The sequence below is a fragment of the Falco biarmicus genome, chromosome 1, assembly GCF_023638135.1.
Source record: "Falco biarmicus isolate bFalBia1 chromosome 1, bFalBia1.pri, whole genome shotgun sequence".
Classification (NCBI taxonomy): domain Eukaryota; kingdom Metazoa; phylum Chordata; class Aves; order Falconiformes; family Falconidae; genus Falco; species Falco biarmicus.
In genome coordinates, this window is record NC_079288.1 from 49,917,049 (window position 1) to 49,935,885 (window position 18,837).

Consider the following 18,837-nt stretch of genomic DNA (forward strand, 5'->3'; position numbering starts at 1 on the left):
ATGCCATGTAACTTCACAAAATCAACTTAGAGACTACGAGCCCTTTAGAATTTTTTTCTTGCAGCCTTCAAAATCCTATTTTCCAGCAGATACAGCATATGGAAAATAAACTGGGAGAAAAAACCAGGTGTTTCACAGCAAGACACAGCAGACAGAATCTAAGCATTTAAAAAGCAAACAATGGAGGCAGAAACTGAAAGGATTCACATCTTAGCACACAGCAGATAGGGTGCCTGCACAGGTAAGGTTTCTGCCAAAATCACATCATGGGAGAGGGACTAAGAATGAGGGGGCAGGAAGAACCCCCCTCCAGCCTGTGAGCAGGCTGAATTGGGGCTCAAATCCTTTGCAGCACTTATTCCTTAGAAGACAAAATATTGGTTGCTGCAGTTCCATATTTACCATAGCTTTTGTACAGTACCCACCTCATTTTCTTGCCCAGAGTCCAGCAGTGATGTTACCTTCTATGTCTAAGTTTTCTTCAGAATGGAAATGTCTTTCTAAAACACAGCAATATGTCTAGACATTCGTATCGTCCTTGGGTTCAGAGAAAACCTTGCTCAAGCGTTAAGTGGCAGGCAGAGGTTTACCCAGGCAAGCTCTTTACCTTGGCAAAAACGCAACACTGAACTTTCACGGCAAGTAGGTAAACACGCAGCTGCATACAGCAGGTAGTCTGGCAGCACCAGCAATAGTGAGAAACAATGTCAGAACAACCTTGGCAAAAGGAGCTCCGTGGGTTTTAACAATGGCTGTAGGTACAGGAGCTGAACGAACCAAACAACAGTAACAAAAAGCCACCTACAGCTCCCATGGGGAGCCCCAAGCGCACAGAACCTGAGCGGGCTGGCTGTGACACGGTGTCCTCCTCCATACTCACGCAGCCACTCCATTTGACTTAGCAATAGTCAGCTCCAGCAGTTCACAACTTGGAAACACCCAATGGCTGACCTTCACCCAGTAAACATGTCTTTCCAGTCCTCAGCAAGGACACTCATTTGCTGATCGCATGCCAGTGCTCCTATTTAAAGAACTGTTGTTACTGGAAAAAGCTGAAACCTTTCTACAGCAGAGGCAAAGTGCTCCCCGTATCTTGTGCCTTATCTGCAGAAATGCATTAATTCCCACTATAAGTTTCCACAGCAGAGTTTCAGCACAGCCCCAGTAAGATGTGGTTATGTGACTGCAAAGCCCACCATACCCCTGAGCAGGCTGGATCTCCAGGCAGTCCTAGAGGCCCTTTCTCAGGGCCTACCAAGAAGCTAGTCTGGCTCAGCCCAGGTTTTCCTCAAGCCTTTTCCTTGAGGTACAAGGTTTTATACCTGGCATAAGCTGCATGGAGCAGCAGTAGTAAAAGGTGTTTACCTTTATCCTTCATCTCCAAAAATAACTCTTACTAAGCTTTCTCTTAGACATCTCTTCCACATTCTCATCATGCAGGGCAGGCTCAGGCTAGATGCCCAAGGTTCCTACAGGGGCATCGCCAGGCTGCTCATAAGCAAATCCCCAGTGCTGACATAGGCCAGACTTCTACAAAATCACATTCTTAGAAGAGCCTCATACATACCTGCTTGCATGAGTATCAGTCCTTTCAACTGACATCACAACTTGTGAAGTAACAGCTAATGAAAGAGGAGGAAAGTAGAATCACTCATATGACACAATTTTAAGACTCTCCCAAGCTGAACTGGGATACACAGTACATTCATTCCTGTATGAAAATATATCCATTTTACTTCACAGGAAACCCAGTACATTTTTAAGTACATGAAAAACAAATTAGGAGACAGTATACAAAACAATAACTATGTGCATGCAGCTGTATTTTTAAATAAATAATTAAAAAAAAATGCACTTGGAAAACACACCAGCATTAGGACAGCCTAAGAACAGTATTGTCTTAAATCAGCCACATTATCATTTGGATTGTGATAGCACCTGAAAACCTCTTCCAGATACCAGAATCCCACTGCGAAAGGCACCAGATACACAGAACACAAATCCTGTGCCAGGATAGGTAACTCATGTCGTAATGCCTCACACAATTCAACTATCGCCATTTAACCCTATCTGGGACACTAAGTATCTTTCTAAACTATGAAACAAGTTTTCATAGCCAGCTGTTAATCTGGATGAGTTTTTGGACTATTTTTGTAAAGAAAGAGGAGCAACATAGTAGCTTATATAGCTGAATGTTTTGCAGTCAGAGAACAGGAGCAGATCTTAGCATCCTCGTCCCTTTGCAAACTCTATGAGCAGATATAAGAACTGCCGGACACTTTAGAAGTAGTCCTTGTGATGACTGTGGCAAGATGTACCATGCTGTTACTGATACAGGTTATATGTAGTAAATGACAAAACCCATTAGAGATGTGTGTAAGGTAACCAGATCTAGGCTCTGCTGTTAAAAGTAATTGAGAAATCCATGTGGAAAACAAGTTACAAACAGGACATACAGACTCTGCACTATCTCAGGTACTGAACTTCCCTAACTCAGGAAGGAGCTGTTAGGATGTATTTCAATTAAACGTTTTTGGAAGCCTGATGAAACAGCAATTGCTAGGTTTTTGGTAAGTGGGGCATGCTGTACTCTGAGTTAAATTTCATTCACAATTTCTATCTATTGCTTTTTACTCTTCCTTTTTATTGCCCACTGATGAGAAACCTCTTTTAAGGCTACCAGTAATGTGCTGGACACTCCTTCACCCTGTGAGATGTGAAACTCATTGCCCTAAGATGCTACAGTTGGCAATATTTTACAGGCATTCCAGGTGAGAGGGACAAATTCACGGTGGATAAATAAATTAAAGATTTCAAAATACAAAACCACCACCTCTACCAGAAGCAAAACTGGAAGTACAAACCATTAAACATGAAAGAGCATTCTGGAGAGTACCATGGTATGTCTGATCTGTTCTTATGCCCTTCTGTAGACATCCACTGTCAGCCGCCACCCAAATTATAAGGCTAAGCTAGATTTACTTTTGATTTGACCCAGACAAACCTTCAAAATACTCAGTGTAGACATCACAGGAGCTGTCATAGTAGCCACTCCCTGTTGGCATAGCTAATAGACATTAATGGCTCCACAGGGCTGTTTTTATCACTTTGCAGAGCCCTGCCATTTAGGGATGTCAGGTGAAATTAATCCATCAGACAGCTTCCTTAATACACTACTCTTGCCTGAAGAATGCTACTCAGGGCCACAGAGTACCTGTAGCGTGTACACCCATTTCTACGTCAGACAAACCAGACACACAACAATGGGGACTCACTAGTCATCGCCCCAAGCAGACAACCCTTTCACAGTGAATACATACAATGCCAACCTAGGATTTCTCCCCACTTGCTCCTACCCTTTCAAATTTACTTTATCCTTAAGGGAAAAAAAAAAAAAAAAAAAAAAAGACTTCTAGTGATATTTTCTTAAGAGTGACATTTATCTTGTTTCTCTGCTGAGGTACTCTATATCACTCTAAAAGCAATGCCACAGAGCTTGAAAAAATCATGCATTGATCACTATCCTGGTTCTCCTCATTTAAAAGTTGTTCACCTTCCTCAATATAGGTAACTCCGGAGGGTGCACATATTCAGAGCAGACCCTTCTGGGAGGGCACATCCCAGAGGTGAAACAATGATGGCTGTTGAGAGGATAAAGTCCTCCATTCAGGAGCACAGATAAAAATCTATCCCAAAAGTTAAACAGGGGAAGAAGCCTTCCTGTTATTCTGCTTACCTATATTCAACACCATGCAATGTGTCAGCTTCTGATAAGACAAACAAAATTTTGGATTTTGCAAGAACAGGAAGCAGAGCTACTCATTTTTTGCAAATTCACCTTACTATATACAAACATTTTTGCATGCACCAGTCTAGTCTGGGGTTTTTATTATTTTTTTGTAGGAGGGAATAGTAGAAAAGTTAATTAGAATGAGGAAGCTAAGGGATGAGGGGTTCTCTGCCTACGCAGAACATGTAGCAGTTCTTCTAAAACAGTCCTCTGTTACATACTGTCTTCTGTTCTCTGTGTAATAAAGAATTACATTTATCTCCACTGAGAGATTTTAAATAAAGGATTACATTTATGAATGAATGGGAAATTATTCATCTGTAATTACAATAGAGTCATAGAATGACAGAATGGTTTGGGTTAGAAGGAACCTACAAGATTACCTTGGTTTGGGTTAGAAGGAACCTATAAGATTACCTATTCCACCCCCCCCTGCCATGGGCAGGGACACCTTCCACCAGCCCAGGTTGCTCCCAGCCCCGTCCAGCCTGGCCTTGAGCACGTCCAGGGATGGGGCAGCCACAGTTGCTCTGGGCAACCTGTTCCAGTGCCTCACCACCCTCACAGGGAAGAATTTCTTCCTAATATCTAACCTAAATCTACTCACTTCCAGTTTAAAGCCGTTCCCCCTTGTCCCATCACTGCAGGCCCCTGTACAACATCCCTCCCCAGCTTTCCTGTAGCCCCTTCAGGCACTGGCAGCTGCTAGAAGGTCTCCCCGGAGCCTTCTCCTCCAGGCTGACCCCCCCAGCTCTCTCAGCCCGTGTTCGTAGCAGAGGATACTTCATAGGATACTCGATTAATAACGAAGTGTCTCCGAATATGTTTGTATTTCACAATCAAAATTTATTTCCAGCTATTTTAGATGCAAGACAAAAAAATATTACCACTGCATATTTGATAAATAGGATGAAATCTTCATGGTGCACACTTAACTTTATCTCTTTATTATAAAATGTTTTCTGAGCTGAGATGCAGAAAGACCAGTTGTTCCCAAGACTATGCTGCACAGACTAAGGATTAGGGAGTAAGTAAAGAGAAGAGCCTGTTCTTTGCAAAGGGTCCAGCAAGCTTTTCAAGCACACTGGGAAGACCACACACTAACCCATATCATAGTGTTTTCTCAGAGTAACACTCAGGACAAAAAAAACACCCTCAGATGGTACAAAATTAGGCTGCTACCTGATTTATGGGCCCTAGGTTTCCCAACCCCAGTACAGTGCAATTACTTGAGCTTTAAACATCAAATTAAATCTGCCTTCAGGATAACAAATCCCCCCCGCCATGACCTGCAGAAGCTTATGTTGTGGTAGTTAATCCCTGAAGGTTTACAGTAAAACTTCCACCATTATAGGGATTACGGGAAAGAAAGTTGTAGGAGGGTATTTCATGAATACTGTTTCCTCACTGGAAAAGGAAGGAAAAAAATACTGTGCGAATGCAGACAAACCGTAGCAGTCTTTCCTCTTCAACAGTTTATGTATGCTGCAGAAGTCTTGTGCCTCAGTCCAGAGTTTTCACTCCTGGGGGTCATTTTAGTTCCTCAGGAATTTCTAAGCAGCTTGATTTACAGTATTTACAATATATAGCTGGTCTCAGAAGAACCAGGGTGGCCTTGAAGACACCTGGCATCACTAAACCTAGTGGCATCTGCTCTTTTGGAAGTCCTGTTTGTCACTGAGTATGCGAGCTCTCTAATAATATAGATCGTGGGCCAAATATAGCTGGGCCTAAATATGGTACACATATAGGTCTCTGCAAGGACCACTTTAGAGATTAATGCATTCAAAGGCACACAAAAACATAATTGTTGGGATTTTTTCAAGAGCATTTCCTAGTTCAGCAAAATCTTTTGAGTGCATTTTTTGTTGTTGTTCTGTAAGTAATTGTGTCAAGTGCATTTGCTCAAGATGCCATCACTGCCTCAAAGGGGTTTTGTTCTGCACAAGGTGCAGGAGCATCTTTGCACATTTATATTTTCATACTAGTCAGAGTTACATAGCTCAGAATAATTGGGCCGTTGCTCATTCCTTGCTAAATCAACTCCTGAGCAGTTCATAAAACACACTGGTATATAACACACCCTCAAGCTCACAAACAACCCAGTTCTACTAAACTTTGACATAGAAGGAGGCAGGCACAGTATAAATCTTTGCAGAGGCTAAAACTTTCACTTTTTCTTTAAGCCATCACTGCACACATTACAATTTTCCAAATAACAAGTTCAACAACGAGATGTCCTCAAACCTAGCATCCAACACCCATAAAGAACAGCAGAAAAAGAGGGGATTGTCACTCAGCATTTCCAGAGCTGAAATAAAAAAAATAATCAAGAACAGAGGCTCATGGTAGCACAGAACAAATAGCATTACATGACAAAAGAACAGAAAATCACCCAGAAATAAACTGATCATACACATGTTTAAGCAGACTAATAACACTATGACAAATAAATCCATACTGGATTATGAGCAGGCAGATTGCTGAACATTCATCTCATGCATTTAAAACTCGATCAAAAGTAACTGCATGTAGTCCAATCTTTGTCTCTTTCAGAGAGGACATCCACCCTCAAGTAAGGACTGAAGATCACCATCCACCTAATTAATTGCTTCTCAAATGCATCCAAAAGTGATAATATTCAGAAGGTTCTAAAGTGAGAGAGAATGAATAATACTTTTACATATACGCAAAAGTGTTGGCTGTAAAAAGCAGACTTGTCTGGAGTTCTTCCAGGGGAACATTTAGGGTATACATGATTACGGCACATTTTTAAGTCATTTGTCTTCTCCTAGTGGCAGGGCATATTCTTTAAGTTATTATAGCCTAGATAATACCTAGCAGTAAAAGATCATAGCCATTCCAGCAGCAGTTTCTTTGTAAACTATTGTAGCAGTCCAGCTATACCCGATATATTTTGATGCTTGTGTTAACAGGATCACGATGTAATGCAAGAAGTGCCAGAATACATGCTGCTAGCACTTTTCACATGTCTATGATTAGTCTCCTTCTTAATTTAGCTGTGCCTCTTTTAACCCTACTGCAGCTACCTAATAGCAGGATGGATGGAGCCAGCCAACATCTACCTGCCGCAGTCTTTTCAGCATCTCAAGAACTATATTCCAATTGCCATTTCAAATCTTCCTTTTGAATGGGATTTGGTTTTGAGTTACTGCCCTAAAGTCCAGCTGGCAAATGGGAACGCTGCCTGGTTGGCAGCAGACTTCTCAGCTGACTAGATCCTTGGCTATCCCCACACAGTGCATTAGAGTGATGTTTACGTCATTTATTTCACTTTATACTATTCCAGTTACAGACTGCTGTTACAGTGATACAACTAAATTACTGACTTCCAGCTAGATTCCCCTTGTAAAATAAGCAATGCCCAATCCAAATATCGCCAGTCACCCCAATTATTAGAAGGAAAGGCAATAGAAGGAAGGGGGCAAATAAGAACATTATGGTGGAAGTACAATGACTAAATGAATATTTCTTAGATAAGGATGTGGCATAAGAAACGTTGCTTTCTGTTCCAGCCATAGATTTATGATCTTTGAGGGCCATGGATTTATTACCTGGATAACATTCTGTGGCCAGCTATTGTGATTTAATAATCAGAATTCTTTTTCTTAAAATTCCACATTGCTGCTTGTGTGAGAACTGAAATTAAATTGACTAGTGGATACTGATGAGAGCTTCTAGACAATATGAATCTTTGGAATAAACTTTGGAATAAAACTTCTATTGCCTTCTTCTTATTATGACATGCAATGCCAGGATATGTCTACAGATCCCGTGACAGAAAATGTCGAGAGTGTCTATGGTAGAAAACAAAGATAAATGTCTTTAATGTAACGAAGTATACAATAAATATTTAGTTATTTAAACCACAGAAATACAATCTGGTCTTTATAGAAATACAACAATTCAGAAAATTTGACAGGAAATGCCATTTTCATCTCTCCAAAGGTCATCCTGAGTTCTGTTCTGTGAGAGGTGGACTCTATTCCAGTTGATCAAAAATAAAAAGGAATTCTTCCAAACTGCATTTGCTAAGTCTTTGCAACCAAGCAGCTCTTTCCATTACAGGCACATGTAAACATAAACCTTACAGTACACCAAGGCACTGCCTCCAATCCATTCATGTCACATAGCAAATAGAATAGCGGCCCCAAATTCTAAGAGAAGCAAGTGTGTCTTTAAAAGTAATCTAGCAAAAATGAAGGTATAGAGAGGTAAAGTCTATTTATGTGAATGCTAAGCCTTGTTCTTTTCCCTTCAGCATTCTAGAAACCTCCAAACGATCATTATTTCCTTTAAAACATTTATTCCTTTCAATAAATATTGATTTTGTTGCAAGAGCCTTGTTTTTTCAACTCATGTAATGCATTTCAAATGCTGAGCAGCCCTCCTGTTTTTTGTAACACACAAACATCAGCAATAACATAACCACACAACCTGCAGTCTCTGGAAATAGCATACCTAACTTTGGTTGAAGTTGTCAGCTAAGTGTAGGATCTGCAATAGTGGATTTCAATCTGACAGTCACTGGCCTTCTTCATCATAGTCCTTGAAAGCTAACTGGAAAAAGCTAGTTCATATATGTTACCCTGCAAAACACTGGATGGGCAAAATTCCAGGAGAAAATTTTTAGGGCTTCTTTGGAATTAGTGGCTGTTTATAATACAGAACATTGTACTGTCCTTAAAACAACTATTTCAACCTGAAGAGGTATTACCCTCTATAATGCAATTGTATTAAGAATCATTCTTTATAAACTGAATTTATTATTTGGAGCAATACATATGGTTTGCTGCTGTGTACAAACAAATAGTTCAAACTAGATACACTTGTATCCTGATGCACACTTAATTTTGATGAGACAATATGCTTGCCAACTGATCAAATCCAATTCTTTTACACTTGGCTTAAGGATTTATCCTAACATACCATACACTGTGCCTTTGTTTTTGTATAAATAGTTCATGTGTCTAGGCACAGTATTACATGTTTCGGCAAAACAGTGCAAGTTTAATACTTTACGCAGATGATTAAATTTCAACTCCACTATAGTAATGCACAACACTTTGTTCTCTGCATTAGGACACCCAAAATATTTTCAGTTCATTTAATTCCTCAGTTTTCCTCAAAGGAATCAGGAGTATCACTGTGTTTATATAAGCTGTCCAAATCCTAGTTTTGTTATGAATTAATGAAATTCCATTATCAGGCAAAGACAGGCCCAGCATGTTTTCACGATGGCTTCAACACCAATTATCTGGGATTTTCCAGCAAACAACCTGACCTTCAGGCTAAAACTGGGATTGCCAGAGAAAAATACTATCAGGGGCTGAGGAAATTCCCCAGCAGTATTGTCATCTTTGTCCAGGTAAGGTCTGATTTTCCAAACACTGCACGCTGCTGGACATAGCAGAATTCAGACAGCACTCGTGCTATCAGACCATGGACACTGCTTGTCTCAAACCAAGATTTCACTGAACTCATATATTCTAGATAGTACATAGAAAATCACTTCTGTGAAAACGACAAACATTTAAGACACACCCCACCCCCCAAAAAAGGCATTAAAAATATATGTACTTCTAATATCTGACATGTTACATGCTGTCTCTCTTTATGAATTACGCAAAGAAACCAAAGGATTTTTCCCAGGTGGCTGAAATAAATGTTTCCATTATTTTAATTTTTCCCTCTTCTCAGAAACCCTATAATCAAACCTAGAATTGGTTCTGTCATAAAACCCACTTCACATTTCCTTCTGGCCCGCAAGCAGCATGTGTTAGTAGTGTCCCTTGAAGCAACAAAGAAGTTCTGTTTAGCCTTCTCCCTGAGGAAAGCCATTAAAGGAGCATCAAAGCCATTTCTCCTGAAAAAGGATGAATCTCAAGAACTGAAATGAGCCCTCAATTAAGAAAGCGCCAAGCTGTTCTTTACAGTCAAACTGTGGGCACTTCAGGTCCAGATCGAACCAGGGAGTTTCTTCACAACTCCAGCTTGTGAAATGCTTTACTGAGAAGTTTGAGGAAACGTTTGGTTTACAGTAAGCCGTTTTGGATGAGGGCCAAAGCACAGAAGACTTATTTTGTCAGCAGCCAACAGAATGATCGTCCCCAAAAAACTCTCTGGAAACAGGGATAACCTCCTTTTTCTGCTGGCTTTGTTTTCTAGCAGGGTGAGGCAGTCCCAAGACCAGGTACAATAGCTTCCTGGTACCTTCTCTCTGTAACCAGTCCAGGCTTCAGATATCACAAATCTACCTTCCAGAAAATTATGGGACTATCTTTAAAATAAACAAGTTTATAAGATTTTTAAAAACCAAACCAGAAAAAGAAAATATGCTTTTCAAACCCTATAATTTTATTCCGAAGTTTATTCCAAAGATTCATATTGTCTGGAAGCTCTCATCAGTATCCACTAGTCAATTTAATTTCAGTTCTCACACAAGCAGCAATGTGGAATTTTAAGAAAAAGAATTCTGATTATTAAATCACAATAGCTGGCCACAGAATGTTATCCAGGTAATAAATCCATGGCCCTCAAAGATCATAAATCTATGGCTGGAACAGAAAGCAACGTTTCTTATGCCACATCCTTATCTAAGAAATATTCATTTAGTCATTGTACTTCCACCATAATGTTCTTATTTGCCCCCATATAAATGAACACTTATGTAAATGCTTTGGACTAATGAATGTTTGAGTTCAGAGTGATTTTTATCTTATTCTTGGTGTATTATCTGATATATTAGCATTATAATCCCTTGGTTTTACTTAAACCTAGCAATCTGCCTGACAGTCTGCCTAGACTGCATCTTGAAAACAGTAAAATAAACTAAAAGGGGGTAAATCAACTGATGTAAGTAACCTATGGATAGCTACTCATCAGGTAATGGCTCAAGTTACTCTTGACAAAAGCACAACAACAGAATACAGTAATATTAATGCCAACTGCCAACTTCAAAAAACAGAACACCTGTGAAAAGTAAAATGTCTCTCCTAATTAGACCTAGGCAGTGTCCTCTCACATTTACAGATTCACTATTTTGCTTTGAATAAACATCACTATTTCTTTCCTAGGCAAACTCCTTGGCTCTGTTTCAATTATTTCTTTTAAACATTAAAGAGCAAGAAACATTTGTTTTTCCTTGTCACATCCTGTCCTCTTTACACAGCATCACACAATCCCCTTTTGAAATGCCTGCTCTTACAGCAAGCCTGACACACACAGTTCAATCAAAACATTTGCTATTGTCTTTTGCCAACTACAAACGCATTTCTGCACAAATACTGAAAAGGTTTAAAGGTTTCGACAACCGTCTAAAGCTTAGCCAGTACGACTGTCAAAGAAAGGTGGTGGCAAACTGCTCAGCTTCCCTGCTACCGCCCTGACTTCCAGAAGAGAAAGACAGACAAAGCCCTTCACTCGCTCACACAGCAGAGCTCCTGGCAAGAGCTCACTCGCTGCAAAACCGCTGCTCTCACAAAATACTCAAAAGCAGAAAAAGCACACAGACAGAGACGAGTGTGAAAGGGTAACTTACATTGTTTACAAAGACAGTGGGAAAGGACTGCTGCAGTTTCTTCGTTATTTTACACTGCTGTTGGCAGAGCAGACAACCAAAAAAGTTCACCTAAAGAAATCTCTCCTTTTAATTCTCTCTCTCTCTCTCTCCCAGTTCATTTACTCTGGAGTCTCTCAGCCTGAAGAGATCCGACAGTCAAAAGTTTATCCCCTTGTATTTCCGAATGATATGGCTGACTTTCCTTGGACACATACCAATGATGCAGTAAAAATAGACAAAAGCGGGGGGGAGGGAAGAAGCAATCTAGCTTGAGCCTGAATCTTCTTAACTCAGTGTTTTCTGTAAAAGCTGCTCTTATGTCAGAAGCTCCCATTCCTATACTAACTTGCAGAGCATGGAGTCATCCATCTGGTTTTCATAAGCTGCAAATTACAGGCAAACCAGGGAATATATACAGTCCAGTTCTAGCAGAAGTCCCCATGCCTGAGCCTTACAAGTAAGCTGAGGTACAACGGTTTTGAAAATAAACAGCCAGCCCCATGCCAGGATGGCATCTGCAGATGCCCCCCCAGGCAGCCCCCAGCAGCTGAGACATCACACACCACTCAGGAAGGTGGCAGCCTGGTCCCCCCCATGGAAGCAAACCAACCTTATAGCCCCCCCTCCCAGCACAAAAAGCGTCTCTGGATGGGGCGGGAAGGTGTGGGGGGTGGGGAGTGGAAATCCCGTGCACTACTTGAAATAGTTCAGCAGTTTAGCAAGTCATTTAGAAGAACCTGGTTTTTATAAACAGGGAAGTGAATGCTGACCCACTTACACCCTTTAAATGCTTCCATGTGGGAAGCAAATCTATTGTGTCAGAAGGGTTTGGTTTGCTTTGGTGGGGTTTCTTTTCTCAGAGTCAGCAGACAGCTGCTTGACAAAGAACCCCTGGGGTGATCCGAGCCATTAATTACAAGAATGCACATTTTTACCAAAAGCATCACATTTTGAAAAGCACCCAGTGAAAGTCCACAACTTGAAGCTGCTAAGTCACTTTCAGTCCCTATTTTCAGCTATTTAAAGGTTACTGCCCTGATTGAATGCTGGTACTAGAGGCTTGAGGGGTCACCTCTACTTTTGGATACCTCAGAGCTTTTGAGTCAGTACTGAAGAACATTGTTTTTCCAATAAAAAATTAGGAAGCCAATTTTATGGTACTTAAAGAAGTGTTGCCGTTGCTTAAAACTACAGGGGGTTTTTTATTATTTTTAAAAATATAAATATTTATTTATATATCATAAATAAAATAGAATTGTATATAATTTTATCTATTTATAATTATAATAAATATATTTTTAAATATTTCTATATTTACAGAAAAAAAAATCAAGTTTTATTTCGTCTTTAGTTTTGCCAGAGAACTTTTGCAAGCTGTTCTAATGGGAATAATCTTAACCCTATTTGAACAGTGAGAGTCTCAAAATGAGGCAGCTTTTACTAAAGCATGGGTGAATCAGTACAGTGAGTCATTGACAAAATAAAAACACCGTTGTAAACACTCTGCCTAAAAGTCCTGAGCCTTGTCACTTGCTCACTTTCAACTTTGCACAATTCGGATTATGCTGATTGTATACTCATCCTGTACCTGGATCCAGGATTGACACGAATGGACTGTTAATGTCAAAAGTAGCTGAATTATTAAATAAATAAATAAATAAATCAAGACTCTCTAATCAGTAGAAGCAAAGGAGAAAATTATGAACAAATTTTCTTTGCCTGTATTTTTGCCTGTGCTGTCACAATACCTTCCAATAGTTGTATAACCCATTGAATAATTTCAGTCACATCAGGTAGAATACTAGAGATCTTAGAGGTATTATATTCCTGCAGCTTTTGTGAAAACAGGCAGCCGTTCAGATGAGTGAAATACAATCCAGTGATCCAATGTAAAAGGCTACACTTGAGCTTAGTTTTATTATTAGGCACCAGAGCACCCCACACAAAGAAAAGGTACGTGAGAACAGATTTCATGTGCCCTGCTGCTCAGCTGCTACCATGGTTGTGCATCTTTGACCTGCATTCTAGTGTTTTTCCTCTCTTCTGTTCTCTTCTCATCAAGGTAGTAAGCAGCAAAAGCTGGAAATACAATCACCTGAAGCAAATAACATTATTTTTGAAACAGGAGTAAACAAGGTTTATTAACAGTTGAGTTATTCCTCTCCCACTTAATAAACAAGTGGAGTGAACTGAATAAATCTTGTTTTCATCAGGACTGATATTTTCCATGAAATCAAAGGACTTGATCCTTGTAGAGCAGACTTCCAAATCTGGGGGCAGAAATTATCTCACGGGGTACAGCAGAGTAGCCCGTGTGTGATTTTCTAGACATGTAGGCTCTCTCCTCCACTGTAGTATCACAGTCCAGGACAGGTTGAATGACTTTTGTCTTTGGAATAAGAACTCTTGTTTTGGTGATGCATGGTGTTAAAGTGGAGAGTAGGTGGAAATAATTACTTTAAGTTTGTGATGCTCATGCTGACTGAATGTCCTCCCAAAGAGCAAATGCATTAACTCACACTGATCTCTCAGTTACTCTTCAATATATCTGTTCTCTGAAAAAAACCCAGTCCATTTACAGAAAAGGCTGCTTTCACAAATAACAGCTACATAAGAAAACTTCAAGAAAACTCAAGATTCAAAAATAGAAGACTGATTTTAAATAACCTTTCATTTTCCCAGCTCCAGGATCATCCTTACCATCTTTTTCTCTCTTCTTTTCCATTCCTCATTCCCCCTTTTGTATCATTCATGTGGGGTACCAGTATCCTACTGTCCATAGATAGCTCCTGCCTCCAGACAGGCTAGCTGTGTGTCCCCTCACTGTTGCCTGGATATTATTAAGGCATCACTTGATCCCCACTTTCTCACACTCTGTCTCTATGATCTTTGAGGCAGTCTTCTGGAAAAATGGAGATGGAAGATATTGATCAGTCAGATGGTGAGAGAAAATTTACTGTAGAAAGCTTCATACAGGAAAGACTACAGCAAAGAACAGATCAGATAGGGAAAACAACCTGCTAGAAGCAACTTTCCTTCTCAGAAGAATGGTAGCTTCCATTTAGGATGCTTTCAAACAGCTACAAAGCAACCCTGTTGGTTTCCATGTAAGCAGAAAACAACCCTGATTTTGCACCAAGATCAACTATGTCAGTAGGAAAAGAGTAGAATAGGATGCAGTTTAGATATTGATTATACTGATTATATGCAGCTGTGTACGTAGATCTTTGAAAGTTTTTTTTTAAACCTCGTTGCATGTTCATTAAAGCAAGGAAAAAGTGCCCCTCCTCAGTCAGTGATGGACAGATGGTGATGCACAGTAGGTGGCAGAATATGCATCTTTCTTGGCCTAGATCTTGCTCCCATCTAGTCTAGTCTGGTTGCATTGGGATTGCTGAATTGCAAAAGTATAGGTGAAAGCAACCTGTTTTCCATCCTGTTCTTCTGCCTTTTAAATACTAAGAAAGTGGCAGGTGAAAGGTCTGACTTTGGTGGAGGATGTACCTTGCCATTTAATTTGAATTTGTGAAATTGCCTGTATGACAGAAGGTGGATTAACAAGCCAGGGATGAACCTGTGTTCAGCTGTCACCTTTCATTTTAGCAGTAGACTACTTGGTGTAGGATTTAAAATACATTTATGCAGATTTCTAGTTGGTCGTAGTTTAAGTCCTAGATGAAAATTCTGATGCAAACAAGCTGAAAGACTTTGTACAGACTGAAAAAACGTAAGTCTGATAAACTGAGACAAATGTACTGTTGGAGGAGTACAAGGCAAAGCTTCAGTACACTTACTGTTCATGAAATAAAATAATGGCAATTTTGGCACTGACGATGAATCAGCTGCGATATTATAAATCATTTTAACACCAGCATTTTAAAGCCAGTACATGGAATATCTTGGGTCTGGGTTCAGATGTAAACTTGTATTCAGTTGGTCTGGCCTCACTTGCTGTGTGTTTTATCTTAGTACTTCAACTTGGTGCCCAGTGTCCCCTTCCAGAAAGGCATATAACTGTCAGCTTATCTTCCAAAGAGACAATACAGTGTGACAATCTTTTGCAGCCTGCTCCTACTGTTAGATGAGGATCGGGCTGTTTCAGTGCTTTTGGTATTTTGCTTTATAACGTACGTATTCTGCTTTACAATGCATCACTTGTACTTAGGGACATGGTTTAGTGATGGACTTGGAAGTCCTGGGTTAACAGTTGGATTTGATCTCAAAGGTCTTTTCCAACCTAAATGATTCTATGATTCTATAACTTCTTTTCCACAGAAAGAAAACACACAGCTCAGACAAAACCATAATGTATTATAACCTTGATGTCATTGTTGGAGAAACCCCACTGCTACTGCTGTTTTCATTACAGCCTGCAGTAGCCCCCTGGTTGTCCCCAGAAAAAAAAGGAGAATAAGCATAGCACTAAGACACTTTTTCCCATCAACTCTCACTAAAATCTGTGACTGCAGGAATCTGGGCTTGTCTGGGGCACATGATCTTATTCTCAGTGTTCTGGTGACAGAGACACGCAGCCATTTTCCTTCCAAGTGAGCTGGAAAGATGGCCCCTTTTTGGCCTGCTGAAGCTCACAGTATAGGAGTTAATGGCTGGATACTTCATGTTGTTTAAGTAACAAGCCAGAAAACAGCATGCAATGAGCCTGTCCTAGTGGTTTTCATCAGGGAAGGTGAAATACTGGAAGGATGCAATTTGAAAACACAAACATTACACTGTTTTTAAAGGTTCCCTTTCCCCCTCTGGCTGTACACTCCCACTTCTTACCTTGCACTGAGGCGCTTGTTTGGACTCCCAGTGGACAGATACAGTTCATCACCTCACAGAAAGTTGACCTGTGACAAAATGCATCAATTTTCTGCAAGGTGAGTGAGGTGAATTAGCTCACAGGGGTCCTCCGAGTCCTGCAGCTGACAGAGATGTGGGGCATTAGGGACCAGAGCAGGCGAAGAAAGAAGACTGTGAGCCAAATGCTACAGCTGCTTATGAAAATATACCACGGAACAGCAGGTAAGTCCCACAGTCCTGATTGTAAACTTACTTGAAGCTCTAAGTCATACTTCTTTGGCAACCATGACCCTTAAACGGTGGGATATACTCAGTTTGCACCAGGCTCACGCTTCTGCTCTGTACTGCGCTCAATCATAGTTTGCTACTGTCAGAAATTAACCACCAGCCCCGGCTCCTATAAAATCATGTCTCAGTATTACTGTTTTTCACAAACTTTCATTCACATAAGTAAGCTTCCTGTCAAAAGCAAGTATCCAGGAAACACTGATGTAATACATTTTCATATGGCTGCATTCATGAAAAGTTCTGAACCAAAAGTAATGCGTTCACATCCCTTTTTTTGTTTGAAAACATCATTCATCCAAGAATCAGAAATGTTACTATGTAACCAGTGACACAAAGAAATGAGCACATGAAGAACCACAGCAAACAGCTCAAAGGCAGGTCTGGGCCTGAGGTTGGTTCACAAGATATGTGGTGAATACTGGACACTTTGTTTGCCAAGAGAAAAAGAAAGGGCTACGCTTTCTAAGAAATATACCGTGCTTATAAATTGCTTGGCTTAGTCTTTCTCTGACCTTGCCTGGAGCTATCCACTCTTACAGCATACAAAGGGCTAGTATGTGCCCGGTTTAGACCTGTCCTCTTTCCTGCCTTCAAGTACAACAAGAAAGGAAAAAGAAGGTATGTGGAGACCTTTGCACTGCAGAACCTGAGACTCTATGGGAGAAGAAACAGCCCCCAGACCACAAACACTGGGCTGTAGTGAGGAAGACCGAGAGTAGGAGGAGAATATGGCAACGAGCCAAGGGCTCTGGTGAAGCTTTTAAGGACTGTGAGATAGGGAGAACAAGCATTTTAAATGGCATGGAGCACAGAGGTTAAGGAGGATGGGATCTGGGAGGCCTGGAAAAAAAGGTAATTCTAGGATGGGAGGAGAGGAGTTGTGGCAGAAAGATGAAGAGGCTGTGAACTATGTGGTCGAGGCAGGGGGGCATGGACCACAGCAAGGAGCTAGATGCTCTGCGCTGGGAATGAGCTGGGGACCGGCTCTAAGGATAAGTGGCCTCAGGCTAGGAGACACTAGAAGTGTCTTTAAAAGCTCTTTTTCCACAGAGTGAAAGGCTGAGAACCTTGAGGCTGTGCAGGCCTTTGGGGAAGGTAGGAACACAAGATATCTCTGCTGCAAATACCCTCATTTATGTACCTGCACAGATATACAAGGATGCTGCCCCTGCTCTTTCTACTCATGTGGTCATCTCTTTCCACTCCTGTATCCTCTTCCTTGCAGTCGGAGCCACAGTAGCCCTGGCTCACATTTTCCCATCTGTGTATTGGAGTGTGACAGCATAACATTTTCCATAGCAACTGTGAACCAAGGAGAAGCTTGATGCAGCTCTGGGTTCCAACATGTATATGAGTGTCAAGCATAAGTGAAAGAGGAGAGTGGCTATCAGGAGAAAATGATGGGGAAAATGGAGAGAGAGAGAGGCAGATTTCTTTAGACAGATGGTCTCAGGAAGGCAATGTCTGAAAACTAATATGCTGAAAGTTCAGCCACTGCAGTGCTGGAGTTAATATTAACCTCATCAAATACCTATCAACCTATTCTTACACATTCTAAAACTAACTGAAAAGAAGGCCAAAGGTAGGTACCACTTTAAAGTTAAGCATCCCAATCAGAAGCAGAAATTAAACCATACATAGAAGAAAAGACCGTAATTCTCACAGACCCATTTCAGCCCTTAAGTAACCAGTCTGCTTATTGCCGTTAGTGTGAGTTTTGACAGAGTAAGACATGCAGAATTTCATGCCAGAATATTACTATCACAAACAGGGTTAGGGTACATTAAGAGGTTATACTGTACCTTAGGGAGCATTAGGTAAAGCATCAGCTGAAGATGATATGTAAGGAGAAAAATGTCAGGAAGAAAGTGAGTCCCAGTATGATTTAATTTTTTGAGCAAAACTGCAGTACAACCCTTGAATCTTCATGGGTACTACACTTCTCAGTTTCACATGCTGTGAACCAGCAGTGATAAGAGGAAAAGGCCGACAACAGCCGTGATAATTCTTTTAGACAGCAGCAACCAGGACAGAACACAGCAAGCTACCCACTCAATTAGGGACATTTTATGCTATGAGCTTAAATTGCTGCTTTCTTAGACCTTCAGCCCAGCTACACAGGCAAAAAGGAAGGAAACAGAAATATTTAAAGGCTCCTTCATGGATGAAGGAGCAGCGGCATCTAGAATATTTCCCGCCTACTTGAGCACATACTGGGTTACAATTTGCTTTCTGGGCCTGAGAGAGGTGAGCTAGAGAGAGGAATCTGGACCATCTGCAGGCTGCAGTTAATTTTATACCCATCCTGCATGTACCCTAAGAGAAGGTAGTTTGCAAAACTTTGCCTTTTACACACTATCAAAGTAGCAATGCA

At 40.7% G+C, this 18,837-nt stretch overlaps 1 protein-coding gene across 16 annotated transcripts in view; it reads right to left on the reverse strand.

Annotated features, from left to right (window-relative positions):
- TRIM2 (tripartite motif containing 2) overlaps positions 1 to 18,837 on the reverse strand; it is a 117,732-nt gene that overhangs the window by 51,480 nt on the left and 47,415 nt on the right. For 2 of the 16 annotated variants that reach the window (XM_056331721.1, XM_056331665.1), the window contains exon 2: positions 1,568 to 1,622. The exons of 6 other annotated variants lie outside the window; for them this stretch is intronic. The gene's annotated coding sequence lies outside the window, so the exon portion shown is untranslated. 8 more of the 16 variants (XM_056331710.1, XM_056331627.1, XM_056331637.1 and 5 more) reach the window with 7 other exon arrangements.